The following is an 18,910-nucleotide window of genomic DNA, read 5'->3' as shown; positions in this document are numbered from 1 at the left end:
GCCTCCTGATTTATGTAAAAGCTGCGCGGGGTTCTATATAACCCTTCACTGTTCTCCTGGAGTTTCTTTTCAACTAGTCTAAAAAGGCAGGAAAAAAAAAAAAAAAAGGCCAACTAAGAAGTGATATTTATTTTGCTTTATAGCAGATATGACTTCAGCAAGGCTTTTGACACCGTCTCCCACAGCATTCTCCTCAAGAAACTGACTGCTCTTGGCTTGGACTGGCGCACGCTTCGTTGGGTTAGAAACTGGCTGGATAGCCGGGCCCAAAGAGTCATGGTGAATGGAGCCAAGTCCAGTTGGAGGCCAGTCACTAGTGGCGTCCCCCAGGGCTCGGTGCTGGGGCCGGTCCTCTTTAATATCTTCATCGATGATCTGGACGAGGGCATTGAGTGCAACCTCACTAAGTTTGCAGATGACACCAAGATAGGTGTGTGTGTTGATCTGCTTGAGGGTAGGAAAGCTCTGCAGGAGGATCTGGATAGGCTGCACCGATGGGCTGAGGTCAACTGTATGAAGTTCAACAAGGCCAAGTGCTGGGTCCTGCACCTGGGGCGCAATAACCCCAAGCAGAGCTACAGGCTGGGAGAGGAATGGTTGGAGAGCTGCCAGGCAGAGAAGGACCTGGGAGTGATGGTGGATAGGTGGCTGCATATGAGCCAGCAGTGTGCTCAGGTGGCCAAGAAGGCCAACGGCATCCTGGCTTGTATCAGGAACAGTGTGACCAGCAGGGCTAGGGAGGTGATCGTCCCCCTGTACTCGGCTCTGGTGAGGCCGCACCTCGAGTACTGTGTTCAGTTTTGGGCCCCTCGCTACAAGAGGGACATGGAGGTGCTTGAGCGGGTGCAGAGAAGGGCGACGAAGCTGGTGAGGGGCCTGGAGAACAAGTCCTACGAGGAGCAGCTAAGGGAGCTGGGCTTGTTCAGCCTGGAGAAGAGGAGGCTCAGGGGCGACCTTATCGCTCTCTATAGGTACCTCAAGGGAGGCTGTAGCGAGGTGGGGGTTGGCCTGTTCTCCCACGTGCCTGGTGACAGGACAAGGGGGAATGGGCTTAAGTTGAGCCAGGGGAGTTTTAGGTTAGATGTTAGGAAGAACTTCTTTACTGAAAGGGTTGTGAGGCATTGGAACAGGCTGCCCAGGGAAGTGGTGGAGTCACCATCCCTGGAAGTCTTCAAAAGATGTTTAGATGTAGAGCTTAGGGATATGGTTTAGTGGGGACTGTTAGTGTTAGGTCAGAAGTTGGACTTGATGATCTTGAGGTCTCTTCCAACCTAGAAATTCTGTGATTCTGTGAGTTGAATGCTCGTCCAAAGTGCTGTGGAGATTTTTTTTATTTTTTTTTTTAATATTCTATCACTTCTGGTTGCCGACAGGGATTTGGTAAGCATTTCTGGAGGGAGAGGGGAAAAGAAGGGAAAAGCAGGAAGGCATGCCCATGGCGGCAAGGGGATAAGTTAGCACAGATGAGAATGCAGCTTCCAACTAAGGGTACTTCTTGGAAAGCTTTTTTGTCTGTTCAGATACTTTTTCAATACTTCTGATGCTATAGGACTTTCTCTGCTCACCTTCAGGCCAAGGCTGCGACATTTTCCCAGCTTTTTCTTAGGGAGCTGTAGTTGAAATCCTTACTACATCCTGCCTCGTCTCTCATATGCAACACGGCTGGAAATGAGGAAGCAAGCAAATTAGCCAGCCTCTCCATCGTGGTGGAAATGGCAGCCCCAGGAAAAAGGCAGGTAAGCAAGCTGAGGGCAAGAAAGTGCCCCCTTCTGTTGTGTGGTGGAGTAGCCAGAGAAATCTGCCTAATTTTTAAGGCAAGCGCTTGAGAGAGTAGTTGTGTAACTATTCGTAATTGTATTACACATAGCATATGTTAGTGCCTTTATACTTCAGAGGTAGAAGAGATAACTGAAACTCAAATACTGTTATGCTGTACTGCCATTCCTTTTTCAAACATACAGAAAAAATTTCCTTTTTTTTCTTTTTTTATATATATATGTATGGTCCAATAAGAAATTAAGATCCTATATGAAAGGAACTTCACTACTTGCCAAAAGTTATCCTTCATCAATGATATCTGACACAGTTCAATTATGGCTTGTCAAAAGTATTCTCCACAGTAGAATAGAGTGGAAAAACAGATTACACACAAATGTCACTGGACTGTTGCAGTCAACTAGAGCTAACAACCTCTTGGCTTTCTTACTAAGGTATTCAAAAAGAGAGGAAAATACACTGAAAGAGGGGTAAAACTGAAAGAGCAATGAAAGAAAAATGTGAAATGGTGGAAGAGAGGCACAAGGCTTTCCACGGTGCTGAACTGAATGGAAGAGCAGTGGTGCTGAATCCTGTGCAGAAGAAGATTTGCAAATAGGTGGAGAGGAGAATCCCTTTGGGGAAGAAGGGGTATCCAAGTTGTTTGGAACGACAGTTGTGTGTGCTGGGGGTAGGGAGGATCTGATTAGGGTTTTTTTCTATCTTTGTAGGAAAATATCTTTTGAGGACATTGCCGAGAAGGCTGTGGGGTTTTGCTTAAAGTTTTCAAAGTATTTAAATTGGTTAGGAACATTGAAATAAAACCTGGCTAGCTGTTTCTAGCAAAATGGATGACAATTGGTGCAGCGTTCTTGTCAGAAAAATTGATTTGGTGGGAGAAAATTCTGAGAATCAGAAGTGGATTAAGTAGTCTGTTCTGTCAAAGAATATGGCCTGCTGGGAAACCTGTGCAATATTGGCTATAAATGAGGCCCCAGAGGAAACTTGCACAGCACGTATGAATAGTCAACATCCAGGTAAAAACTTAGGTAAAAGTGAAACTCTTTTAAGTTTTCAGTTATGGTTTGTCAAACTTGGATCAGAGCTCACAGGGTGTACACAGTGACTAGACAACTTTTAGATGGTGCTGCTGTGTCCCCACATGAACACTTCAAATAAAGATAGGATTTTATATGACAGATCATAGCAATCAAGAAATATTTGTCAGAAAATTCTTTAATTGGCTGATCTTACTTGCTGCCTCCTAAAATTTGAGGTCAAGGTCTAATGGCCTTGGAAGGGGTTGGATTTTTCTTAGCAAGGTACACGGTTTTCAAGAGAGGCAGGCATAACAGAGCTCCCATGGTTTCATTTTTTAAATGTTTCAGGTGGTATGAAAACCAAATCCCCTGTTTAAAAAAAAAAAAAAAAAAAAAAGTGACAAGTACTCTTGAAAGGAAGGGGTAGAATATAAATCTGTGTTTCATGCCAGTCTATATATTTCATTGAAGAATTTCCACTCCCTACAGCAGTGCTTAATTAAGCCGGTCACTTACATAGATATTTTCTTGCTGTTTCACTTAGTGATGGTCCTTGGACATAGCAGTGTGGTGGTCACTTGCCAGTGTGCTGGGGTGATGTAACACTTCAGTCACAGAGTCACAGAGGAAAAGGAAAGATATTCTACCCTAAAACAACAGGTAATATTGAAAGCTATAAGAGGTTCTCCAAACGTTTTTGCAGAGCTAAGTCTTTTGTTAAAGAAGATAAAAGTACTAGAAGGTGGCACAGCTACCCAAATTGGAATGAAACTAGTACTTCAGGTGGTAAAAGTAATGATATTGTTTTTTTTCGAAAGTGATGCTTCCCTCACATATGGCTTTCATCTTTAATGACCATTAGTTTAGCCTGACCTTACTTCTGACAAAGCAAATGTATCTGGTTGGCAAAATAAAGACTACCTATATCAAGGGGTTTGGCATTAAGTGTGTGTGTTAGGAACATATGAGTGAAAAGGGTCTCCCATACCACCAGTTGTAGCTCTCTGCTTTGGCAAGTCTCAAATATGCCTGCCATAAACTGCTAAAGCTTTATTTCAAATATTTTAGGTTTCTTATGTCCACTGAGGGACAGTTTTCAAGTCACATTACTCAAAATTCGGAAAACCAAATGAGCAGTTCACATCACTGCCTGCTTTTTGTGGTCTCTATCACACCAGGAACAAATGAGCTGCTACTGCTGTGCCTTCATTTTGGTGTGGTGGGCTGTGAAAGGCACAGAAATATAGAGAGTTCTCAAGTAATATTTTTCTAATTGTCCTTAAGTAAAAAGGGATTATAAGAGTTTAGAATAGTACATCATGTTTTGTGGTTTATTATTATTATTTATTATTTTATTTTTACTTTGTTCATGTATTTTCTGGGAAAAAAATAGGTTGAGTCTGTGATTAAGTAGCTGATGGAGTAATTCCTTACAGGAAGGAGGAGAGACCAGAACATTTGAAGAGTTTAAAACTAGACTGCACAAAGGATTAGAAAAAGTACAGGGAGGAATAATTTTGTGTTGGCAGGAAATAGACTTAATAGTACTTTTTTATCTGTAATTTTTATGATTCTGTGACTAACCAGGGAAAAGTTTAATGTTCCTGATATAGCAACTGAAGGTAGAAGAAGGAAGATTGACATACCTAGTGCTGTTATAATTCATTTCATTACTTCACACGGGGCTTTTATATTGTCACGCCCATAAAGCACCAGTGTGTGTGCTTATAGCCAATTCATCTTTATATACTGCTGCTGATCCCATTGAAGTGAATGGCAAAACTCCCATCAGTTTTAATGGCAGTGGGATATGGCCCATTTTGTAGATATACAATGTGTATTTCCTACACATACTACTTTCTGTGTATAACGTGCCTCTCATTTGAGGCTCTGAGAATGTTTTATAAAGTGGTTAACTCACAACCATTGATGTAGTCTCCAGCTGATAGTGTGATCTGTCTTCAAAAGGAGATTTAAGGGTTATATTTATTTATTTTAGGCATAATGTGCATGTAGAAGGTCTCCATGTGTAAAGGGCTGTCTTTGGAAAATTTCCCCAAATAGATTGCAGCCGGTAACTAGATTAGAAATACACGTTACAGTTGCAAGGTTACCATTGTGCTTCAGAATTGAAAAATAGGGAGCATCAAAGAAAATTGAAGGCAGCATGGATCAGTGGGTTAGTACATTACACGGCAGTCTGCAGCCCCAGAGGCTTAGAGAAGGTCCCTTTCAGGTATCATCTGTGTGGATAGAGACTCACTGAACTAACAGTGAACGAACCAAATATGTATGTATGTGTGTATATATATCTATACACGTATTATTTTATATATATATTTATATATTATTTATTATTATATAATAATATATGTATATATATTTTTTTCATTATCAATTCTTTGGATATTTTAGTTAGTGTTCTTACTGAGGAACGTGTTAGACAATGGTAAGGTGTCTGCTCCCTCCAGAACCTATCATCCTTAAGCGTGTTTGTTTATACAACGTATGAGCTATGTTTCAATAACTATAAACCCTTGCTGACTGTGCTTTGGAAGATCTGGATTCATAGCAGCATTCAGCATGTGCGTGCTAGAAATGGAGTTATCTGACAGGCTCATGTCTTTACTTGATAAACTTACATCATTCACAGTAATGTATGTTGGGCAGCATTCACATTCCTGACTTAATGAGAGAATAGGGTTTGTAGAGAACCCAAATGGCAAGTTTGCAGTTTAACTTAGTCTTGCAGTGCCGTTGTGAGTTATGTACCAGTAGAGACTAAATAATTCAGCAGACTGCACTGCAGCTGACTGATCACCTAGCATTATAGTACAACACACTTGTTCTCTTGGTGCTTGCTGCAGTCACACATTCTGGAATTGGATTATGCAAAGACTTATGAACTCGTTCCTTGACTTGGATGTATGCAAGAGTATATCCAGCTTGCTCAAGTATGCTTGCCTTTACCAAGGGCCGTAACATTGAAGAGTATGTTTTTGTAGATGTGTTTAAGTAGTTGTGCTGTGGTGGGGGGACACGATAATTTAATAGACATGTACCACCATTCCGAAGCACATTAACATCATCTAACCATACCAGCAGTCTGCTTGCATGCAGTCCATTACAGCCCCTCTTGTAAAACAGTAGTTATCTAAGACAAACATCAGTTAACTAGCTTTGGTTGGTTGGTTTTCACCATCTCGGTGTTGTCTAGATATAAAGTTGACTTGAACTGTTAGGCTGTGATTAATATTCCTACCCAGTTCTCAAGACAATTCTGAACTTCAATTCAAGTGCTGAAAATACACAGTAAGTGCTGAAAACAGAGTTTCACATCGAGCTATATCCCACCATGTGCTGAACTGTTCACTGTAAGGCCATCCATTGTAAAGCAACAATGGCTTTGTGGAGAGGATAGTGTTGTGGTTATAGCACTAGCCTGAAATTCAGAAGATCAGAGTTCAGTTCCTAGTTTTTCTCTTGATTTCCTTTGGGCAATTTGCTTGTTTTGATTTTTAGAAGCATGTAATATAGGCCTAACTCTGCTAATTAAATATTCTTACTGGTTTGTCTGAAAAAGAGTTAAGTCACATTGAAGTGCATGTGCAGTTTTGTCCTCCAGCTCCTCAGGCCTCATTTCTCCATCTGTCAGCAAGATCCAAGCTTCTAAGCTTGGTTGAGTAGTATTTATGTACTTTATAAATGTTTGACTACTTATTCCACCAATTTCTGCAAGTTGACTAACCTGGAACTTTTTTATTTTTAATGATGAGGCTACTTTTAATGAGAGGTTTCATTATTTTTTTTTCTGAGATTATACAAAGCTTTAATAACAGAAGGTGAGGAAGAGAAGAGCTTTTCACCACAGTCTTTTTTCCAATGTCCACTCTTAAAAGACTGTTTTTGCAACTCACAGGAGCTGTCAGTAGCCTGAAAATTATTTCTGCCCTCCCTAGCAGATGTCAGTGTGGCAGTTGGCAGTATACCATGAACTCGAGAAATGTCCAACATTAAAATTAGTGAGAGTAAAAGTTTATATGAAAAGTTCTTTCTTATGGTGGAAAAAACTACACATTTCTGTGCTTTTGACAAAAAGCCCTTATGCTTTCTTCCTGTCTTCTTGCACAATACAGCATTCTGTAACTTCCAAACTCGGCTTTGCTTTAGTCTGAAATATGCTGCTGCTTTTTTAAATATTGATGCTTGACCCAAGAAATACAAAGGGCATGTTTTATTTTTCTTGAAGTTGTGTCCTACAAATTGACTTCCAATTCAGAAAACAAAGTGTTTTGGAAAAGCATTTACAGTTTTACTTGGCTTGCAGGTGCAGGAGAAGTCAAAAGGGGACATTGTTGAAGTTAACCCTTTAAAGACTACTCCACTGCTTAAAGGAACACAACATTTTGTGGCTTTTGGAGTTTGTCTGCAACAGAAGGGTGGGGTGGTTTTTGTTTGTTTGTTCTTGTATTTGTTTCTGAAGAGGAGGAATAGATACAACTTCTGATAAGAAGGAATGTATGAATGGGAGAATAGCTGTATTGCACTAAAGAAAAAAATAAAATTACCAAACTTTCACCAAGGGAAATGAAATCTAGCATGAAGAAGTACAAAGAGACTGTGATTGGAATGAATACTACGCATACAGATAAATTGACAAATAAACGTGAGATGGATTTTGATCCCTGTGTTTCCCATGCTGGAACCTAAATTCTGTAGAATGTACAAAGCATTTGGAAAAGTGGGTAAAAAGCAAATGAAGACAATTATTGTAATGACTACAATACCACTTTGTCAATTATTTCCAGGTGTTTTCAAGTGAAAAAAAAAAAAAAATTTGAATCACTGGCTTAAAGTGAAGAAAAGAGTCTCAGGAACAAAACACCTCTACACTTCTGGTTTTTTCCCCATTCTGTGGTCTGATTTGCATACATTTATAGATATGGAGCTTATCATGCTATACAAGCATCAAAATTTTTAACATTAAATTTTTGCAAATTCCAAGTTCCAGAAGTGAAATGTAACGCCTGCTTGAACTGGAAGCAGGTTTCCACAAGATGTTTCTGAGAATAAGGGCATAATAAGCTGTGACTGAGAACACACAGAATTATTAGTAGTGGGTACCAGTTTTGGAAGAGCTGTTTTAACCTTATTCGTTGGACGGTCTCTTGGAAAACTTGGCATGGCATGGGGCATGATTTCTTGTTGCCAATGCAAATGAATGGATCCACACTTACTTCTGAAATGCTGTCTCTGAAAAGATTCTTTGCATAGATTCAAGACCAGGTTTTATAGACTTTCTTTGATGATGATGGATAGAAATATCTGTTTCTATGGAAAAAAGACATGAACTTTTTATTATTTGTTTTTAGTCCCGTTCCCCCACACCCCCCCCACACCCATACCCAGAGTCTTAGTCTTTAGTCTTTTAGTTGAGATTTTCTGCCTGAAAGGTACTTACAGATAGAGTGTGATTAGGTTCACAGGATCACAGATAAGTAAATGAAGGCTGATTAAATGCACTGGGGTGTGATTGGTTATTTAATTAAACCTGATGTATTATTGATGTATATATTTTTAAATAAGCATAACATTTGGAAGGAAAACAGAACTATGGTATGTTAGATAGAAATGTCTCAACCTAAAGTTTTCCAAAGTTTTTTTTTATTAAAAAAAGGGGGGAGGAGAGATTGCTTTTTTTTTTTTTTTTTTTGAAACTATAAAAAGCTTTCTAAAATAGCACATTCACTGTTGAATCCTACATTAAAAGGAAAATTAGAACTCTCGTTCTTTACATGATACCTTTAATCTGTCTGAAATGGAGTAAGGTTGACAGTAGCTAAGTGACCTAGGTGTCAAAGTCATATTTACTTCCTTGGAGATTTGGGCTTTCAAAATCATTTCAGCACTTTGAAAAATGTTAACATAAAGGTCAAAATGGACTAGGTTTCAGTTAGTTCTGTAAGACTGCTCTTCTCCCTAGTGGTATCTTGGTTACTTCAGGTACACAACTGCTATTGCAGATAGTGAATGGGAAAGTGCATTTGATCTTCCATAGGGGATTTTAATCAAAACATTGTGTAGACTTGTTATGGAAAGAGCAAGATAAACTTTTGTTGGAGAACCTGCAACTGATTTACACTGTTTAACTGATCATTGTCATGATGAATAAAGCAGGCCAGGCATGTGAAATGCATTTCACATTCCTGCATGTGAAAATTTGCAATAGCAGCTGTGGTATGAGCAGAGTTTACAAATGCTGTCATACTGGGTCATCTCTAAGAACCTGCATGGCTGTGTTTAACTTAAGTTACGTGATGAGGGCATTACAAAGAGAATACCTAAAGGAAAAAAGAGGGCAGCATGCAGATGCCCGATGTTGGAATAACAAAGGTCATTTCAGACTGCAAATCCTTACTTGGATTCAGTCTGTTTCAAAGATTCCTTTTTTCTTCAAGGAGAACCATTTTGGTTCTTTCTGCCATAACTTTTAGGGGAGGTAAAAGGAAAAACCTTTAAGAACTGTAGGAGCAGCAAAAGTTCTGGACAGGGGCGTAAGCAGGTTGGTTTTATGGCAGGTAGGAAAAGAATGAGTGCTTAAGTCATCTAAACTAGTGTCCAAAATAATCTCAATCAGAAGCACTGGTAAGGCTTATTCATATGATTTTAGGGAATATGCTGGAAAGTGTATTTATTGGTTCTCTCACTCTTTCTCTTCCAGCAGTCATTATTGGATATATGGGGGCAGGATGTTCAAGAAGCTATGTATCTGGCTTCATAACGTATGGCTGGTTTTAGGAATTCTCACAGTGGTGGTGGCTCACTTTAAAAGTTTCTCCCCCCAGAGAAGACAGCATTTAAAGAAAATTAAGTGATCCTTCAAAAAGCTAGTCATCTTCTTGAATGCACGGCAATAACATGATTTCAGGCTGCTTTTGGTTTTCAGAAGGAATAAAGTAAGAAATAAACATGAAGATTTCCCTTCAAAAATGACAATAGTACTTTCTAATCAGCAGAAGTCTATCTCATCTTTGCTCTTATTTGGTGTATTTCCTCTTTAAAATAATTCTTTTTCAGAACATTAATAAATGTGAAAAAGTCCTAAGCACAGCCAGTTTGTAGTGGCCTATTCTGTAGGAAAAGGTTAGCAAATGTTAAAAGAAATATTAGATTATCACTGCGTTAAACCTTCCTTATGTTTTATGCAGCTTGTTTGTTCAGTGAACCTAATGTAGTGAGAGTGAGATATGCTTTTCCTGTTTTTGTCTGTGATGATTTTTTTGAACTTTTGGTCTTTTACTCAGATCAGGATGTGCATACCCGATGTCTCTCAGGGGCTTCAGGTGGACATACTTCTCTATTCAAAAGAGAGCAGCATCTAAACATTATTCAGCTGAATAACTGATTTTATCGGCTCTTCCAAAAAATATGATTATGCTTACACTTAAATGCAAAGCAGTGTCTACTATGAACGCCAACTTTGTAAGTTTACTGGAGAAAGAGGGAAAGCTGTACAAGTTAAGTGGTTGTTTTCTGTCAAGATTGCATGCAAACTGGACTAAAAGTGAAGTTTATCATCAGTTCATTGGCTTAATTTTTATTGGATCTGAGCTACTACAACCTCTCTTGTAGCTCAAGTGTCTCAACCGTTGACACACTTGGATATAGCGTCAGTTCTAATCTCACTTAGTTTCAATTCTGTATTTCCAGGATGGATGAATCTGTTATGCCTCGCATACAGACCTGTCAACTCATCTCAACTCATAGGTATTTCCCAGGACCCATATTATAACACATTTATCTCACAAACCTAATCCATTAAAGGATGTCAATACATATGTTAGACTTAAAGACTTCCTAACTGCTCTTACCTTGCAGTAGTCCCTGTTGTTCTGAAGATGCATGCTGGAAACATTTTCTCCTGTCTATGTCAGGAGGTCCTTTGCTCTGTATTTTCTCCCTGCAGACCTATTGTACTTTGCATGCCATATTTCTACTATCAAGGTTGGCAGGTATGCTTGCAGGTTTATAAATGATTTGTTAAGAAATTATCTGGAGACCATTATGTCTGATGAAAATATAAACATGTCAGATGCAGTTTTCCTTTTACAAAGGAGATGGCATAAAGGCAGTGCTCGAAAAAAATGAGGAAAATACATAGTTCATTTAATGTGTTATGCAAGACAAGCCTTCCTGGGATTGCAGCAAAACTGTGGAGCAAATCCTTTACAGGTATAAAGTCTCTCTGGGAGAACAGCCTTCACTGGAGTAAATTCTGATAGCTTCAGCGGAACAGTGGTAGCTGATGAGAGCAAGAAATCCTGGTGTGCATCCTTCAGGAGGGGAAGGTCTTCTTTCGGATCTTGCTTGTAATGTCCAGACTTCCGCATTGCCTTGCCTTAGCCTATAGTTTAGGACTATGATCCCTAGATATCTGGGTGTACAAGCCTAACCAAGTGTAAGCAGTGTGTTTAGAGCAGAAAACTCTGGTGGCCAGTTCCATCTCGGGAAAGGGAGTGGTGTTCCTTGGACTCCCCACAACCATATACTTTCCAAAGCCATGAACGTGCTTGTAGCTACTAGGAATTTGGCTGGCTGTTGAAAAGGTGGCTGAACGAGTAGTACACAAAAAGTAAGGACTAAAACAAGGGAACAGAGACATAAGATGACAATTAGTAAGCTGCTGACTTGTTAAACATAGTTTTCTCTAACTTATACTGTAAGCAAAACCAGTCTTATCCTACCTAATATTTTCTGGCTCTTTTCTCAGGATAGAAGTGACTCATACTTGCTTCCTGGTGAAAACAACTGTACATAGTTTACACAGGGCTTGCAAACAAAAGTTTTTTATCTAGCCCTCTTTGGATTTCTGGAGTTGCCAATATGAGTTACTAAACTTTTAGTGGTAGTAGGTGGCATCTACCTATCTATCTATATGTATGTGTGTATACTGGTATGTATATTCATAGGAAGAGTATATTAAAATGTAGTGACATAAAAGTAATTTTCACTTCAATTTCAGTGAATAGAGTGAATCCATCTTCTATTGGTCATACTTCTCCCACAGTGTCTGCCTCAGAGAATAAGATTTGAATTGTTCAGGTGAAATTAGATGTCATGGTCTTTACCTGAATAGAAACAGGAATAATATATATATATATATATATGTATGTATATATTTATTTATTTATATAGAAGATGGCCATGTAATCTGTGGGGCTTCTAGTGCAGTTAATTTGTGAGCACTGTTAATTCAGTAGCAATAACCTCCCATATTAGTGCAGCTGAGTGTCAATATTAACAGAGAGTATTATATGCATTAAAAATGCTTGGTTTGCCTCTTTTTTCTTTTTTATAAACACGCATGATCAGTTTCAGGTATAGCACTCTAAAATTTTTATTATATTCAGCCAATCCAGATCTCATTACATTAGACAAACACTGTACAGGAAGAAAGTGGAGCACATAAATGCCACTAATATTATTCATGAATTTTCCTACTACAGTAGGTTGGAAATCTGCTACAAATATTCTCTTATAAATGACTTTGTTTAAGGTCTGGTATTGTATTTCTGTATTTTTTTTCATTGCTATTTGAGAGGGTTTGATTCATTTTTCTGGGTAATATTCAATGCTCTACCATTGCTATTTGTTCTCTAGCACTGACGGTTATGTTGCTCTCTCTTACCTGCTTTTCTGTGGATGACAGTTAGTATCACAGATGGCAGCTTTCCAGTTGCTTTAGCTTTTCAGCTTTTCACAGGACAGGGGTTCCTTTTTATTTTTAATTATTTTCCCTTTCCTCCCCACCCCCTTCCTTAAAGTATACTTTGAATCAGATAAAATTTGGGATTACACAACACTGTTTCAGCAACTATAGGAAACAGTTTATTAAATATTTTATTAAGTTTCCAATGTAAACCACTTTGCATACTGGTAATTGCTGTTGGATGTTATGTTATAAAGCAGCCCCAAACATGGGGAAAAAAAAAATTAGTGTGTATCAGCAATATAAAATATATGTATTTACATATATATGTAAAACATAAATAGGTAAATCATAAGTAATAATAATAACGCATATGGCATGCAGAGTTCTAGGACAACTGCAAGTTAGTCTTCTGGAGGATGCTTGTTAAGGGAAAAGCTCCAATCTTAAATTTGGCCATGATAAAATTAAAAATACTATCTGTTATCCATAGGATAATTTAACACACTTTAAAAAAAGTGATTCCAACAAAATAACAAATTCTACAGGTTTTCACAATAATTTATCCATAAATCCACAGGTTTTCACAATAATGTCTCTATAAATCCATGGCATTTCAATGGGTTTTACTGTTTCATTTATTCTTTTTTTAGGTTGCACAAAACTTACCCATAACATAATACAGTATCTTGTAGTTATGGTTTGTTAAGGTCTGAGGGCAACTTGTGGTACAAAATGCAAAAGCACTATGTTTTTTACAAGACTAGGTCTCTGTTTATTGAGCATTATTTATTACCTGTAAAGATCAACTCTTGCATATTAATTCAAGAAAGCTTTTCTATTGACTACAGCATGTATATGTTGTTGAATGCCTTCCTGGTCTGCTGCTAAAGCATCAATAGGGTAGTTGTGCAGACTACTAACAGGTCTGAGCTTCAGACAAGAGAACAACAGTGAAATGAAGTGATGGGAAAATCACTGAGAACTGTGAGTTCTTTTTAACGGGACTCCTGATTCACAAATCTTTGTTCCTCTTCTCTCACTCTCCTGTCTGTTTTTTGAGGTCTGGGGGCCAGCAGGACTTTTGGCAGATCTCAGGGCACTAGGATGTCTCTGCTTTGTTTCACTCTTCTCACTAGGCTAGTACTCTTCTGGTATCCTTTGTAAGTAATATGGCCACAAGGTATTGTGGGCTTTTTCAAAGGTGGTGACATTGTTGACCACATTATATCTGTGAATACTGGCTTCAGAAACTCCTGGCAAGAGAGCAGTTTTTCTGAAGAGTTGACCTCTTGTTTGACCATAAAATTTCAATACCATTTCTTGGTATGTTTTTTTTTTTTCTTTTCTTTTCTTTTTTTTTCTTACTCCCTTCCATCTGCCATGAAAGAAAAAGTGAGCAATGGGCTCTAGAGGGGACAGAAGATCAGTTGACTTGCTCCTGGCCCTCTCCTTTGTTGGCCACAAGGTTTTTTTTTTTGTTGATCAGATCCATTTTTATGTATTCATTTGTTTATTCCAAATAGCTGAAAAGATTCATGATTCTGATTTACTCAGACAAACCAGATCCCTGGGAGTGACAGCATGCTTTTAATAGATTCCTCCAGTGAATGATTAGCCCAATGTAATATAAGCAGTGCATGAATTAGCATTTACACTCACATATGAATATTCAGTGCTGTAGTATTTTTGGTGGTACAGGTTATTTTCTATAATTAGTAGGCCTGCTTGTCAGGTAATAGCAATATATTGATTGGTATGAAACAGCACAGATTAGAGAAATCTAAAAGATGCAGGGGGTCAGAGATGAGCTGCTTATTGTTGGTGTTTATTTCTTTTGATTAGGCTGAGGTATGTGAACTGGATTTTTTCTAACTTGGTGGTTAAGGCATAGCAGTTTTCATTTTAGTGCAAAATTGCCATAAGTGCTGAATTTCTGTATTATGTTTTCTGTACTCTCATGTTTGTTACTTGTTTTCACTAAAGTCAATAACTCCTGTGTGTTCTGGTATGAATAAAAAATAAAAATTGTTATTAGTACAACCAGTCGTCACTACCAGAAATCTACAATTCTTTTTTCCACGGCAGATTGCTGCACAAAATATTTTGAGTTATAGCCTTATTTACCTCCATCCAAGAATTTTATAGCAAAGGGATCATTAATAAATCTAAGCCAAAAGGTAAGCAACAACCAAAATATGGAAATACATTCAGCCTCAGTCCCAGGTAAGCTCAGGTCAGGTTTAATGGAGGTTGTCTGACCTATGAACATGCTGCAGAGACATGGAGAAGAGCTGAAGGTGATGGTGTAAGGGAAAACCCAAGCATTGGTATATGGCTCACTCACCTTATTTCCTGAGCTGTACTGGCCAACAACAAAATGGCTATGAATTTCCATCTTCCATCCTGTCTCAGGGTTATCAGACACAATCCAAGCAGGATAGGGGAGATGCATTTTGTAGCCTAGATCATGGCATCAAAGAGTACACAGGACAAAGCTACAGGGCACAAAGTGAAGCCAGTTAAGCCCATAGCAGAGTTAAACCCTTCTGTATGGGTTGCCCTGTTCAGGAAAACCATTCTGTTTTCTCCATGCAAAGGGATAACTGCCTTTACTCTCTCATGTGAGGCTGTGGCAGCTGAAAACCTTTGTACCTAGTAAAATCACATACTCTGGTTATAAGCAAGCTGTTTTTAAGGTCAAACCAATTACTTTATTTACACAGGGATATCTGGGGCAATAGCTATCTTCTCGACCTTTCTTTGTGCTTCTACAGGGTCTATCATCAGGTTCTGGCCCACAGATACTCCTAAATATATACTTTGAAATAGCATATAGTGAAATGCGCACAACAAATTCCTGTTAATATGGGGGTAGCTGAGGATTGCTGTAATCAGCTTCATTTTTTTCTTATATCTGCACCCAAATAATCACATTGTTCAAGTAAACTTCTGTAGAAAAATTTCTTTATACCTGTAGTTAAGAATGCAACATATCAAAAGCCTGATATCAAGCCATTTGAATCAGATTTCAGTTAGACAAGGCAATTTTTCATAGCATGACAACCACCAGCCTAATATAAGATTTCCTGTTCTTTTCAAAGGCAGTGCTATTATTTTTACTGAAGGAAAGGAGAGCCTTCCAGGATTTTATAGTCTGTCAGTATATGAAATAGGTTTCAGATCTCAAAGCGAAGTGTGATTTCATAAAGTTATTCTTTTGATGCGGTGTAAAATCATGCTCTCTCCTAGGCATATCTCATTCAGTACAGCCAGGAATTGAGCATGTTTAACACCAGGTCTTCTATATGTATAAGCTACTGATTGATGCTCTGCCTCCTAATTATATGGGTGAGTAGGAATGAGCCAAGAGGTTTTTGTTATATTCAAAGGCCAGAAAGAGACCAATTATGGTAATCTGATCTGACTTTCTGCACAACAAAGGCCATTTGCCAGCACTTAAAGTAACACACATTTTCATGAATATTGGATTTGTTGTTTCCATTTTAAATGTTTTGTTTATGTCAAGCAACTGCAAAAGGTGTTAGAGAAAGGAGCTTCATTCAGAAAAGACTAAAAAAGAAAAAGCAGGATAATTCGGAGACCAGCCATTAGTATTGAGAAGAGGAAGAGATGACCTTGCTACTCTGAAAGTAGCTACAAAGCTGCAGTGAGAGTTAGGGAAAAGTTTTCAGCAGCAAGAGGATAAACAAGGAAAGATGAGGGCTTCCATCTAAAAGAGCAGAGAGGAAGTAGAATTTTAATCTTGCAAGATAGATTTAATACAGACTATGACTCCAGAAATGGAGAAATGCAAACTGAGGTGCATAATTTATTGTGCTTAAGAAATAACTTATTCTGCCTTTTGTTTTGGAGTATGCTTCTCCCCTATCCGGCTATGCTTGTTTCAGACTTTAAATATCCTTCTCCTTTTTACAGCTGTGAGCCATAAGCCAGAGCTGTTGTGTAAAAAAACTGTCACATTGTCATTGGGTTTGTTGTTGATTATCTAGGGCTTAACAGAAAAAGGCAGGCTTCAAACTGGTATCTCCTGCTCATTCCTAGGAATATATTATTTTCTCCATCTTACCTTATCTACCCTACCCATCATCCATCCCTGCCCAGATTTCATTCAAATAGCCTGTCATAAGTATCATAAGACAAGACCATAAGCTAAAACTTTTTTTTGGAAAAAGGACACTGTTTTAGGAGAGACTCAGGCAAATGACTGTTCTCCATTCACTTGAGGTAGTATCACATTTTAGGCTTTTATGGTATAGTGCAAGACTCCTACAGATCATAGAATCACTGAATATCCTCAGTTGGAAGGGACTCTCAGGGATTGTCAGGTCCAACTACTGGCTCCATATAGGACCACCCTAAAATCAGACCCTGTGTTTGACAGCGTTGTCCAATCTTGTTGAACTCTGTCAGGTTTGGTGCTGTGATTACTGCCCTGGGGAGCCTGCCCCTGTGCCCGATCACCCTCTGGGTGCAGAGCATTTCCCTAACCCCTAGCCTGACCCTCCCCTGTCCCAGCCCCATGCCATTCCCTCGGGTCCTGTCGCTGTCCCCAGAGAGCAGAGCTCAGCGCCTGCCCCTCCGCTCCCCTCCTGAGGGAGCTGCAGGCCGCCATGAAGCCTCCCCTCAGTCTGCTCTGCTCGGGGCTGAGCAAACCAAGGGGCCTCGCCTGCTCCTCATGCATCTTGTCCTCTAGACCTTTGACCATCTTTGTTGCCATTTTATGAGAACAGTTTTATTTGTTACATTGGATGTGCTTTGATGTGTTGAAAATGTTTGAGCTCTAAGTGCCTGACTCATGTCAGTTTAGAATTAAACTTCATTATAAAAAATTTCTTATGAAGAGGAAATTCCTAGGGGGAAAAAAAAAAAAAAAAAAAAAAAAAAGGAAAACTTCCCAAACCTCATGGAGACTATTGCACAAGTTAAATGTGCTCTTCAGTATCACAGCAGCAGTTGTGATATTGGATTCCGGAACAGGGCATTCTCTGACAAAATTAGTTGAATTTATCCTACAGATTATCCTTGAAGTGTTCACTGACAAACTCATTCTTTCCTTCCCACAGTTGTTGTTCTCCTCTGGTTTATGTAAACCACAGCTGCTTTCTGATATAATCCCCAAAACGGGTATTGTCTTGGTAAAACAGATGATAAGGTACGTTTTGCCATCCAACTCAAAACACTAATTAAAATCGGACTTTTCTGATAATGTAATTGCTGTGCTGCTAACATAAATCCTATTGAATTCTTTAAAATTTATGGCATCTACAGAGCTGTTTTCAACTAAGTCTTGTTTGAGGGCTGAGGGAGGTTTCCTGAAAGCAACATGAATCATGCAGGAATTTCTGCTTGTGATGGTCTTATGTTATTATATGGTACACTGCAGCGCTTTTGTGTCAGGGAACAGAAGACTTGAAAGGTTCTGGAAAACTAGAGCTCTCTGCTAAGACAAAGGCTTTGAACCTTTGGCCTCACAAATAAGGTTGGTTGGGTAGATGGATTCCAATTCACTGTGGACCTGCAGCAGTGTTAATTGAGTGTGTTTGCAGTATCCTTTCATGTTGAAGGGGTGAAATAGTGCGCCGTTGTGGTGGGAAAAGTCTTGCTGAGAAGGTGTAGACCACTTGAAGCACCTAGGTATTAATGAAACAGGCTTCATGGCTATGTCTGTATTACCAAACAGTACTGTTTAATAGAAGATGTGTATAGTAGGGGCTGAAGACTCAGCACTTTGTATTTCAACAGTTTACTTGAATATTGGCTTCTTGGTGGACTTTCAGATCTTCAAAGTTCATGTCTTCAAGCTTTACAGTGTACATGGTCTAATACAAATTCCACTAGCATTTTCTGTGGAATGCTGATCCTTCAGGTTTAAAATGAAAGTAATTAGTTAAATAGTTGGTCTCTGCTTATAGGGAAGCCTTTTAAGTAAGGTCAGAGAAAGAATTAACCCTTTTCCCTCACCACACACCACCTAGAGATTTGAACAATTGATTTTGCATAGGTAACAAATTAAAGTTTAATAGCAGTATGATGAATACACTTCACTTTTGCAGCTTATTTCACGTGTTCTTGAAAACTGATGCTTAGGCACGTTATCAATAAGGAGTAGGTGACATTTCTGGTAATTGGCGTAAACATGGGGGAATGGTTTACTTCTTTACCTTTTAACTTTTACTCCTAGGTTTTATTCACTAGCTCTACACCAAGGTAATCCAACAGTTTGTAGTGAATTGTTCCTGATCCGTCCTGATGTGGGAAGACAAAAAAGGCTCTTTGACTCAATTTCATAACAAAAACTGTAGGAAATGGTGTTGTGTGACCTCTTAGAATATCTGTCACTTTTCTCTGAGGCCTCAGTTTTGCAAACTGTCCTAACAAGCCT

The sequence above is a fragment of the Aythya ferina genome (genome assembly GCF_964211825.1).
Source record: "Aythya ferina genome assembly, chromosome: 1".
Taxonomy (NCBI): domain Eukaryota; kingdom Metazoa; phylum Chordata; class Aves; order Anseriformes; family Anatidae; genus Aythya; species Aythya ferina.
This window is presented reverse-complemented; position numbering follows the sequence as displayed.